Source organism: Macrotis lagotis, chromosome 7 (assembly GCF_037893015.1).
Source record: "Macrotis lagotis isolate mMagLag1 chromosome 7, bilby.v1.9.chrom.fasta, whole genome shotgun sequence".
In the NCBI taxonomy this organism is placed as follows: domain Eukaryota; kingdom Metazoa; phylum Chordata; class Mammalia; order Peramelemorphia; family Peramelidae; genus Macrotis; species Macrotis lagotis.
This window is the reverse complement of record NC_133664.1, coordinates 113839682-113851859: the sequence shown is the minus strand read 5'-3', so window position 1 is coordinate 113851859 and position 12178 is coordinate 113839682. Positions and strand designations below refer to the sequence as shown.

Genomic DNA, 12178 nt, shown 5'->3' with positions numbered 1-12178 from the left:
TGCTTTCTTTCTTTTACTTTTTTTTAATTCTTTTTTGGTTTTTGCAAGGCAAATGGGATTAAGTGGCTTGCCCAACGCTACACAGCTAGGTAATTATTAAGTGTCTGAGACCGGATTTGAACCCAGGTATTCCTGACTCCAGGGCCGGTGCTTTATCCACTACGCCACCTAGCTGCCCCTACTCCTGCTTTCAAAGGCACATAACTGCTGTATGAATTCTCAATGTAGGTACCAATGGCTTGGTTTTAGTAGGTCACTTTTTGTTCCTGTGGACATTGATGCTGAATTGGTTGCAACATAGTTTGGAAACCAGGATCTAGAATGACAAGTTGCTATATATAGTACTCTCAGAATAACTTTTCAAACTGACAAAGTCATTAACTTCCAATCTCTTCCTCCCCTCCCTCCTCCTCCTCCACCACCTCCTCCTCCTCCTCCTCTTCCTCCTTCTCCCTCTTCTTTTTTTCTTCTTCTGACCTATGTTCTTTACAATTATGTCACTTGATCTATATAGAAACCCTAGGAGGTCAGTGCTATTATGACCCCCATTTTACAGATGAGGACACTAAGGCAAATAGAGATTGCACAGGGTTACCTAGCTAGTAAATAAGAGAAGTTGAATTTGAACTCAATTCTTCCTGATTCTAGGCCCAGCATTTTATCCACAGTGTCACGCTGCTACCTTATCTTTGTCCTAGAATAGAAAAGAATAAACAGAAAGACCATGGACTGAAGCCTGTGTTTCAGGGTCATTGGCCTCAGAGGAGAGAAGGATCTAAGGCTTTCCCTTTTACTGTATGATCAGTGACCAGACATCATGAGTGAAAGAGCCACTGAGCTCCTTTAGATGTGAATGAAATCAAGAGGCTGTGGTTGATGCTGAGAGATCTTTTGAATGTCCAGTCTAAGAACCTCCTTAATACCCCACGGCTAGCTGACCATTCCAGTTAAAGAATGCCTACACATATACCCAGTTATTTTATATGTCTTGTCATTCCCTTCTATGTCATTATTATTTCCTCCATGGGGAGATGTTGTATCAACCACACAAGTTGATGGGTCTGTATATCCTCTAGACTTCCATTAAGTAAACATGATTATGAAAAATATAACTGCAGAGATAACTTTCATAATTCATAGGATATTTACTTCAAGTGGGAACAGTTAATACACTCCCCATTTCCCCTCCAGCTTCACCCCCCCAAGTTTGTGACACACTCTCCCCCCAATACATACAGAGAAAGAAGAGGGGTAACATCTTATACCTGGTGGAAGTCCTTTTTTCCTTTTTGTGGGGTACATAAACAGTCCTCCACCCCTTCCAAGAAATCCCCCCATGGCATGTTTTAATATTCTGTTAGATTTTTTAGTGGAGACTTGAATCTTTTTTCCTTTTCATGTCTAATCAGTCCTTGGCTCCCAGTGCAGACACTGCTTCTAGCTACTGCTATTTCATAGATATTGCAAGAATGCTGATGGAAAGCCTAGATCCTTTGATACTCTGACCAAAGCAGGCGGTAGAGACTGAGGCTGAAACTGGGGCTCTTCTCTCCTCGCTTCAAGCAGGCCCTGCACAGGGGCTTGGCAAGAAGGTTTCCACTACTTTAGTTACCAAATGGACTAATCCTCTCTGTTCTAAACTGACTTTTTTTATCTTGAAGATGACCCACAGGGTACAACCAAATTTTCTCAACCAATCTGAACACACTTCCTGTTCAATATCACTCCTGCTCTTGCAAATAATACTCAAAAACATCTAAACTGATTAAAGTATTTCTCCAAGGTATTCTTCAACCTACACTTGGTTCACTTGAGAAGTGTTCTTACCTGGTTAAGGTATCAGAGCAAAGCATCTCATTACTTAAAGGGAAGTGGTAATTGATTTATTAACTCTATGGTTTTCCATGTTATACATATAAAGAGATGATGAGGGGTGGCTAGGTGGCATAGTGGATAAAGCACTGGCCTTGGAGTCAGGAGTACCTGGGTTCAAATCCTGTCTCAGACACTTAATAATTACCTAGCTGTGTGGCTTTGGGTAGGCCACTTAACCCCATTTGCCTTGCAAAAACCTAAAAAAAAAAGAGATGATGAGTTAATTAAAACCATCATTAACTGTTTCCTAAACCTGGAGTTCTGAGAATTGCTACTTGACAATATTTGCCCTCACTAGAAAGTGTCCTGTGCTCCAGAATTCTTTCTACCTTCTCCTATTAGAGCCCCATTTCATCCTCTTTACTGATTACTATCATGACAGATATCAGAATATAATTTTAATATAAAGCATGAATGATCAAGAAACTTTTCTTTTTTTCTATTATTCCGTCTACAGGTTATTTGCATTAAAAAAGCTCAAGTTAAGCAAAGAATGAATATCTAATGGGAGAATTTAAGATGAAGTGGGGAAATCAGAATGGGGATGATATTTCTGGATAATGGCTTTTTAGTCATTCCCTCAATTCACATTATAAAGATAATTGCCAATATATTACACGTATTGTGTAACTTTCAAATGTTAACACTTTCAATATATAGGCAGGAAACTAAGGCTCAGAGAGGTTAAATAATGACCATTATGATACAAGACTGTGCGAGTAACAGTACCTAAAATTTTCTCTTTACTGAATAAATGGTACTTATGAAAAACTAATTGCATGTCAGCTAAAAATATAAAAAAGATTTAGTTCTTTCATTCAAGGATATTTCCTGATTTTCCTTGACACAAGTAACCTCTTCTTCCATCAAATCAATCAGTCATTTCTAATATTTTATCTTCCAGTGGTTATGTCTTAATTTACATTGCTATTATTTGCATACATGTCTCCTCCTGGAGATTGTAAGCTTATGTGATTGGAGTATCTTGGTACCCTTTTTAGTACCATACATACTGCACATTAGACACTGAATTGAATTGAATATAACTACATTGCTTCTCAGGTTAGGGAGGAATCATACTGTTGGGCTACAGATCTCTATTTTAGCTTGGTGATGAAGAAGAGAGATACCTGGGTTTCTAACAGTCTTTGTGCTTTTTTGAAATAGCCTGGCACCCACATCCACCCACCCATTCCTAGCCCAGCACCTCATCTTTGCTCCACAGGGATTCTCATAGTTCTGAAATCTTTTTTGGTCTGCCCTTTGCCAACACCTCAATCTGTGATTCTATTTTTAGGCTGTCAGTGAGGTCATTTGGTATCATAACTGAGACATTGCAGTAATTATGAAGTCCCAGCCTGTAAAGCATAGGTGGGTAAGTCATTTCAATTCCAAGTGTTGCCAACACAAATGTTGCTGTGGCGGGCACTTCTCTGCCACGTCCAAATGTGGCCATGTGCCCTAACCAACTCTCCTACAACAGAGAAGTCCTTGTGCAGACAGACTATCCTTCTTTCTAGGTATAAGTCATTTCCAGGTGGCTTAGAAAATTGATTCTGAGCTTACATGAGCCTAAAACATTCAGTTGATGTAGTCAACTTAGCCAGACACACCCATCAGACCAGTTAAAGATTCTGTCAAACCACTTGTTGGACTAAATCCACTGGTCAATTAAGTAAAATGAGTCCAGTGGGTCAATTAATGTTGGCACAGAAAGAATCTGGCTAAGAAAGCATAGATCCGAGGTTGAGCTTCCCTGGTGCCAAGTGATCTTGACAAGTGAGGTGAAAATTCAACCAGTCCAGCTGTTTGACACAATTTAAACAAAACAGCTGAATAAAATCTAGGTAGAATAAACATGTAGATCCTTTGCCTACACAATACCTACCAGTTATATTAACTCCATTTCTCCCTTGACTAATCTAGAATTTTTGTCTTGTCTAAGATTACAGATATTATTTTAAAATCATGTTTCAGGAATTTAAAATAATTAGAATTTCCTCTACTTCTGTCTATCCAGAGGCATCATGGCGTAAGGGACAGAAAACTAAATTTGGACCTAGGAAACCAAGATTTGACTCATGCTTCTGATACAGATTGTCTGTGTAACCCTGGATAAGTCCCTTAAACTCTGTGTTCTAGGTAGCTCTCTCTCTCTTTTTTTATGATGCCAATTTGAAATAGATTTTATTCTCCAAGACAAAAATTGTATTTCCACTTGTTTACAGTACTGATAAAGTGCAATGTTGTTCATTTCTCTCCCCAGCACAGATTCAAGTATTCAGAGTTCCCAGATTTATACAATAGTGTAATGTTACTTAAATGTTACTTTTAAATTGTTTCTGCCTTGGCTACAAATTTTGAGTCCTTCAATTTTTGGAAAGTTGTGTAGAATGCTCTTTCTTCTGGTCCATTTAGTCAACGTTTTCAATGGTGGGTACAGAAGAAACATCTACAGATGGGACTGTTCTACCCCCTGGGAACCCACCAGGCCTGCCTCCTTGGCATGTCTCCTGGTATTCCTCCTGCACTCTGATATAGTTTAGTAATGTTGGGGTGGCAGATCTTCGATTCTTTCTGCTGATGCTTAAATTCTTTCTTCTCAGCAGTTTGGTACTTATCCAGCCAACTGATTATTTTATTACATTTACCAAGGATCTTCTATTTGTCTCCATCACCAATGTTGCCTTGCGTTTTTTCATCTTCTATTGTAGTCTTCATGTTGAAAGCATAAGACCCCTTGTCTCTCTGCTTCTCATCCTTGCTCTTGTATTTTTCAGCTTCCTGGACCATACTTTCAATGTCTTTTTTTGCTTAGATGACCTTTGTTATTGGTGATGACAATCTTGTTCTCCTTGCCTGTGCAGAAACATTGAGAATTCCATTTGCATCAATGTCAAATATCACTTCATTGTAAGGACCGCCCCCCCCCCCGGGGGCTCAGGATGGATTGCTGTGAGCTCAAATTTGCAAAGTAGGTTGTTTTCTTTTGTCTTGGCTCTCTCACCTTCATAAAACTGAATAAGCACACTAGAATGGATGTCTAAATGGGTGGTAAAGGTCTGTATCTGATTAGTGGGAATGGTGGTATTACATTTGATTAGAATTATCATCACTCTACCAGCAGTTTCAATTTCAAGGGAAAGAGGAGTGACATCCAAAAAGCAGCAAGTCCTGCACATTCTTAGATTTAGACAATATACAGCCTGGACAGCTGCACCACAGGCAATAGCCTCATTAGGATTGATACACCAGGATGATGTCATGAACCTATTCTTAATGCTTTTTCCAAAGCGTCCAGAGTACCATGGAAAAGATCAGCATTCAGCTATTCAAAATGGACTCAAGTGATTGATATATAGACATCAATATCTTCATTGAGGGAGTCAATCTCAATACTGACCTGGGCACTGGAAGAGAGAGTATGCTTTGCACATTCACAAGTGATATGCAGACAGTAAACAGCCCTCTTGTTCTTACTGATGTTCTTTTTGTGCTTTCTCTTGAACTTGGCAATGTAATGACTGACCATGCAGTTGCAAAGTCTTCCCCACACAAGAGGGTGTCCCTAACTGTGAACTTAACTTCAAGGATACCATCTTCAATGGTAAGAATGGAGACATCAAAAATACCACCTCCAAAGTAAAAAATTAACACATTTCTCTCAGCACCCACCTTTTTGTCCAAACCGTAATAGCAGTAGCATTTGACTCATTGATGATTTGAAACTCATTGAGATCAGCAATGGTTCCAATATTTTTGGTGGCCTGACGTTGGAAATCATTGAAATAGATTGGTATCATGATCACAGCATTTGTGACAGTTATCCCAAGCTAAGTTTCAGCAATTTCTTTCATGTTGGTCAAGACCATAGAGGATACTTCTTCTAGGTAGAAACTTTTGTTCTTCCCTTTGTACTATACTTGGACCTTAGGCCTGTTTGCATCATTCACCACCATGAAAGACCAATGCTTCATGTTTGGCTGTACAACTGCACATCAAATCTTTAATATTTCAGACATTTGGCATCAAAATCGATGGCAGTCGAAACATGATTTTGATTTCAATGTCAGTGAAGGCATTGTAGCTTGGGGTGGTCCTGTTTCTTTGGTCATTAGCAATGATCTTCATTTTCTCATGTTGGAAAACTCCCACATAGGAATATGTAGCAAGATCAAGCCAACTCTGGGTCTCTTTGACATGTTTGCTGTCAGAGATCGTACCTGACTGCTGTAAAGGAAAAAAAAGGGCTGCTGCTGTGGTGAGTAGTCCAAGGCAACTCATCATAAATTGCAGAGAAGATGATGAGATTATCTGGGAGGTCCATATACTAATGAAATCACAAGTTCAGTCTCTATCTTTATTCATCTTTTTAGGATTACAGGATTGGATCAAAGCATATACTGAACTCCAGGAGGAAGGAAATCCATGCTTCTTTTCATGCAACCATCTGGTTGCTCTTCCTAATGCTTCTAAAAAGCCTAGTTGTCTTTATCAGGTCCATCCCATCCAATTTCATTCCATCTGACCTCACAAATATATATTTAAGTAGTATCATATACAAGATATTGTTTGTTGATAGCATACTATATGTAAAGTGAACTGCTGGGGGGACGAATAAGACATATACTTATAAGAAGTTATTATAGATTTAGAATTCTAATGAGACAGAGTGATATAGTAGATAGAAGCCTGACCTCAGAGACAGGAAGCCTCTTGGATTTAGGTCTCTTCCTCCTCTAGTACTTCTGGACTGTATGATCCTGGGTAAGGGCAAGTCACCTAAACTTTCAGTGCTCAGTCAGACAGTTAACAAAAACTGATTATGGGCTCATATTTTGCCAAGCAATGGGCTAAGCGTTGGAGTTACCAATGTTTACCAGGAAAGGTTACCAAGAAAGGCAAAAACAATTGCTGTCTTCAAGGAACTTCTACTGTGATGGAGATAGCTCTCTAAAGCTATAACTCATCTGGAAGCTGCCAACATGTGTAGTTCATCCCCAGGGAACCCCAACACTCCATTCTAATGAATCACGAGTCCAGTCCCTATGTTTAGACTTATAAATGTGTATTTTTTTAAGAAACCGTAGAGATCACTTGGCTTAATCCCCTTCATTTATTTATAATGAATCTGAGGTTCATAGAGGTTGTCAATGGTCATACAAATAATGAAAGGCAGGACTAAAAATCCAAATCTCGCAATGTATGGTTTTGTGCTTTTTCTACTAACAAAGACAACACATGATAATAACAGCTAACATTTATATGGTGTTTATGTAGTAGGCACTCTTCCAAGTGTTTTACAATTATTGTCTCATTTGCTTCTCACAACCTTGGAAGGTTTAAGTGCTATTTTCCTCATCGTATAGATGAGGCAAACAGAGGTTAAATGATTTGGTCAGAGTCACACAGCTAGTAACTGAGTAATGTTGGATTTGAACTCAGGTCTTTCTGACACTGGACTAGCATTCTATCCACTTTGCCTCCTCATTGGCTTTTATGGTAAGTATCAACTAAGTGTCAGATAAATAAATTTCAGGCTAGGAAGTTTTGACTTTATCTTGGAGGCAATGGGTTATCTGATGTTTTGTTGTTCAGTCATTTCAGTCATATCCTACTCTTTGTGATCCTGTTTGAGGTTTTCTTTGCAAAGATACTGGAATGGTTTGCCATTTCTTTCCATCAGCTCATTTTACAGGTGGATAAAACTGAGGCAAACAGGGTTATATGACTTGCCCAGGATCATACATCTAGGAAACATCTGAGGCTGGATTTGAACTTAGAAAGATGAGTCTTTCTGACTCTAGACCCAGAGCTCTATTCATTGTGTTACTTAGCTTTTCTTTTTGACATTTTAGTCTTAGAATATTATGAAAGTATTGTTTGAAGAAGACTAATATGACAGCATGGTGCAGAGAAGATTGTAGACTTGAGTAAGAATTGAGACAAAGGAAATACTCAGGATGAAGGAGATTATGGACAGGACTTGGTGACTCATTTTATGTTGGGAAAGGGAGGAGTTCAATAATGCCTTGAAATTTTAACCTAAGGTGATCATTGTATCCCACAGGCATCCTGGGTTATCACAAGGCATCTTGACTTTTGTCCTGCCAGTGGACTTCAATGACTCGAAGAGAGAGTGAGACTGATGACTTTTCCCAATTCTGCCTTACTTAAATCCAAGATATCACTAAGAGATGCCACTGGTCCTCTTCAACAACTCTTCAGATAAAAAAAATACTTGTTGATTGATTGGTTACACTTAGAAAGTATTCAGTCATTATTTGTTCACTAATTTGAAAGATGACTTTGCTGACAGAAACAGGGTTTTTTTTTTGTTGTTGTCTACATTTATTTTTTTCTTTTATATTTCTTTTTATTTTGTACAAATGGTGTTTTTTATACATTACCAAAATATTCTTGTTTAAGAGTAAACATAATACCCCCCTCCCCCCAAAATATAGACCCTCATGAGCAATAAAGTAAAGGAAAGAAAAAAATAAAATAAAAAAATAATAAAAAAACGTACTTCAGTCTGTGTTCCAACACCACCAGCTCTGTCGCAGGTGGATCACATTCTTTATGTAAGTCCATCACCAAAGGTGTTTCCATATTTTTCCACTGTTGCCATTGCTAATCACAACTCCCTCCATTTGTACTTCCCCACTACCATATACTCTATTTTCTCTCTCCTTTCACTCTGTCCTTCTTCTTAAATGTGCTGTAGGGTGGCTGAGTGGTACATCAGACTGATCACCGCCCCTGGGGCCAAGAGGTGCCAAGCCCACATACCACCCCTAAGGCCCAGCAACCACCCGGCCCTGTGGTCCCAGACAGGCCATCCAATCCCAGCCCCTTGCAAGAAGTAAAAAAGAAAATGTGTTATATCTGACCACTCTCCCCCACAGTCCACCCTCTCCTCCATCATTCATATTCCCCTCCCCTTCCCCCTGTCCCCCTTCTCTCCTTCTTACTCTCGATGTCTATACCACATTGAGTATATATGCTGTTTCCTCTTCTAGCCACCTCTGATGAGAGCAAAGATTCCCTCATTCCCCCTTGCCTTCCCCACTTCCATATCATTGCAATAGTTCATTGTAATAAAAAAATCTTATTATATGAAATATCTTAGCCTATTCCACCTCTCCTTTCTCTTACTCCCATTACATTTCCCTTTTATCCATTGACTCCATTTTTACAATATATTATATCTTCAAATTTAGCTCTCTCCTGTGCTTCATCCATAAAAGCTCCTTCTACCTGCTCTATTAAATGAGAAATTTCTTATGAGTATTATAAGTTTCATTTTTATATGCAGGGATACATGCAGTTCATCATCATTAAATCCTCATATTTTACCCTTCTCCTCCACTCTCTATGCTTCACCTGAGTCCTGTATTTGAAGATCAAACTTTCTGTTCAGCTCTGGCCATTTCAACAGGAACATTTGAAATTGCTCTGGTTCATTGAAAGTCTATCTTTTTCCCTGGAAGAGGCTGTTCAGTTTTGCTGGGTAGTTGATTCTTGGTTGCATTCCAAGCTCTTTTGACTTCCAGAATATTATATTCCAAGTCCTATGAGCCCTTAATGTAGTTGCTGCTAAGTCCTGTGAATCCTGACTGCAGCTCCATGATATTTGAATTGTGTTCTTTTGGCTGCTTGTAATATTTTCTCTTTGACTTGGGAGTTCTGAAACTTGGCTATAATATTCTTGGGGGCTGTTTTTTGGGATCTCTTTCTGGGGGAGATCAGTGGATTCTATCAATTTCTATTTTGCCCTCTGCTTCTAGGATATCTGGGAAATTTTCCTGTAGGAATTCTTTAAAAATGAGGTCAAGGCTCTTTTCCTGATCATAATTTTCAGGTATACCAATAATTTTTAAATTATCTTTCCTGAATATGTTTTCCAGATCAGTTGTTTTTTCAATGAAATGTTTCACATTTTCTTCTAATTTTTCATTCTTTTGGTTTTGAAGTATTGTGTCTTGACTTCTCATAAAGTCATCAGCTTCCTTTAGCTCCATTCTAGATCTGAAGGATTTTCCTCAGACAGCTTTCTTATCTCTTTTTCCATCTGGCCAATTCTGCTTTTTAAAGCATTCTTCTCCTCAATAACTTTTTGAACTGTTTTATCCATTTGACCTAAGCTGGTTTTTAACATGTTATTTTCTTCAGCATTTTTTTGGATTTCCTTGACTAAGCTGCTGACTTCTTTTTCATGTTTTTCCTGCAACTCTCTCATTTATTTTCCCAATTTTTCATCTGTCTCCCTTACTTGATTTTCAAAATCTTTTTTGAGCTCTGTCATAGCCTAAACCCAATTTTCATTTTTTTCTTGGAGTCTTTAGATGCAGGAGCTTGTACTTCCTCATCTTCAGATTGAGTATTTTGATTCTTTTTGGGATCATAGACAATGTATTTCTCAGTGGTGTTCCTCTTTTCTCTCTGTTTACTCATTTCCCCAGCCTGTGCCTGGTTTTGGGGTGCTTCCTGAGCTTTTGAGTATTATTGGGACACCCCTCCACAAGGATCTTGGTATGTGAGGCTCTGTCTTCCCTCCTGGTCTGTGAATGACCACAAGAGCCCCCCTCTGCCATGGGGCTGTTCTATGGGGGGCCTAGACTGTGATCAGGATCTGAATGTGGTCAGAACCCCAGAGTCCTGTTCCAGGTACAGAGGATAGACCTTAGAAGTCTCTTTACACTCCCCTACCTTTGGTAGGCTGAGCACTCAAGGTTCAGTTTCTTGGGGGCTCCTGCTTCCATTTCTTGGATCTGGACTGCTGTGGCCACCACTGCTTGCTGGGGCTGGGCTTCATGAGGTCTGGGCTTCATGCACGCTCTGGAAGAGGTTCCCCCCCATCTTCCAAGTTGTGCCCAGTGCTCCCTAGGGTGTATATCAGGAAACTGCCCCCACTAACGTGAACCATGGCTCCCAGGCACCCTGGGGCTGCCTCTGTGAGGCTGAAGTTCCTTCACTCTGGAGGGCTGCCCTCTCTAACCCCGTGGAGCGGAGCCTTTCCACTATTTTCTATGCTACCTTGTTCTGGAGAATTACCTCATTCGATCCCTCTGTGGGTTCTGTCTCTCAAAAATTCAGTTAGAGTCATTATTTTATGAGTTTTGAAATATTATATAGAGAGAGAGCACCTAAGAGAGGTTCTTCTCCTGTTACCATCTTGGCTCCGCCCAACAGGGTTGGTTTTAAGCGTTCTTAGTTTAGGGTGGTGAGGCTTTCATAATAGGAATATCTATAGGAGACTGGAGATTGTAAGGTCATAGAATTATATTCTTATGAAAGAATATTTAGTTCAATTCCTTCTTTCTATGGATGAGAAAGCTGAAACCTAGTGAGAATAAGTGACATGGCAATCAGTTACATGGGAATAAATGTCTGAAATAAAATTTGAATCCAGGTCTTCATGATTATTAGTCCAGTGTTCTATCCACACTGCCATACTGCCTCTCCTATAGGTTTGGAATTCAGGAAGAGTCATGATTTAAAAATCTTCTGCATAAAAGTTGTCATTGGATCCATCAAAATAAATGCAATTTTTCAGGGAAAGAGTGTAAAGAGGGAAGAGCAGAAGGTAAAAACATTTAAGATAGGGACTCTAAATCTTTTGTTTTTTTGGCTCATGGAACCCTTTGGATTCATGGATCCATATGGTGAAATCAATGCATCTGATCTCAGATTAATGTTTGTTATCTACATTTGTAGAGGTTGACAAAAATAAAAATGTAGTTTTTTCCCCCATCCATGTTCATGAACCTTCTATAATTTACCCATGAAATGTACCCTTAGAAATCTGTGGACTCCAATGGAAGAACTCTACTCCTGTTTTCAGAGTTAGTAGGAGAATGGGTAAAAATTATATGATTAAGTTAGTCAAAGAGAATGCAAAGAGGAGAGAGAGAAAGTGTGTGTGTGTGTGTGTGTGTGTGAGAAAGAGAGAGAGAGAGAGAGAGAGAGAGAGAGAGAGAGAGAGAGAGAGAGAGAGAGAGAGAGAGAATACAAATAATTTACACAGAGAAGGAGATGAAATTCAAAGCAGATAAAGGTTTGAGCTTTGGAAAGGAAGAAAGCAGTAAGGTAGAAAATAACATTTTAGAAGATCTTTTCAATTCTTTGAATTGAAACAGCCTGAAGTGAAAAAGATTAACAGAGTGTGAGGAGTCATTACAATATAATAAAAAATAGGAAGCAAAGACCCATTGCCATCATGATCCTCTTCTTACCCAAACAGTCTGAGCCAAAGGGAATGGGTTATCCTGGTTGTTGTCAGTCCATGATAGACTTAGAA

The 12178-nt window shown here is 39.2% G+C and overlaps 2 pseudogenes; both read right to left on the bottom strand.

Annotated features, from left to right (window-relative positions):
- Positions 1-4344: 4344 nt before the first annotated feature.
- LOC141494132 (heat shock cognate 71 kDa protein pseudogene) lies at positions 4345-5141 on the bottom strand (annotated as a pseudogene).
- On the bottom strand, positions 5138-10709 carry LOC141494131 (heat shock cognate 71 kDa protein pseudogene; annotated as a pseudogene).
- Between the last annotated feature and the right edge of the window lie 1469 nt (positions 10710-12178).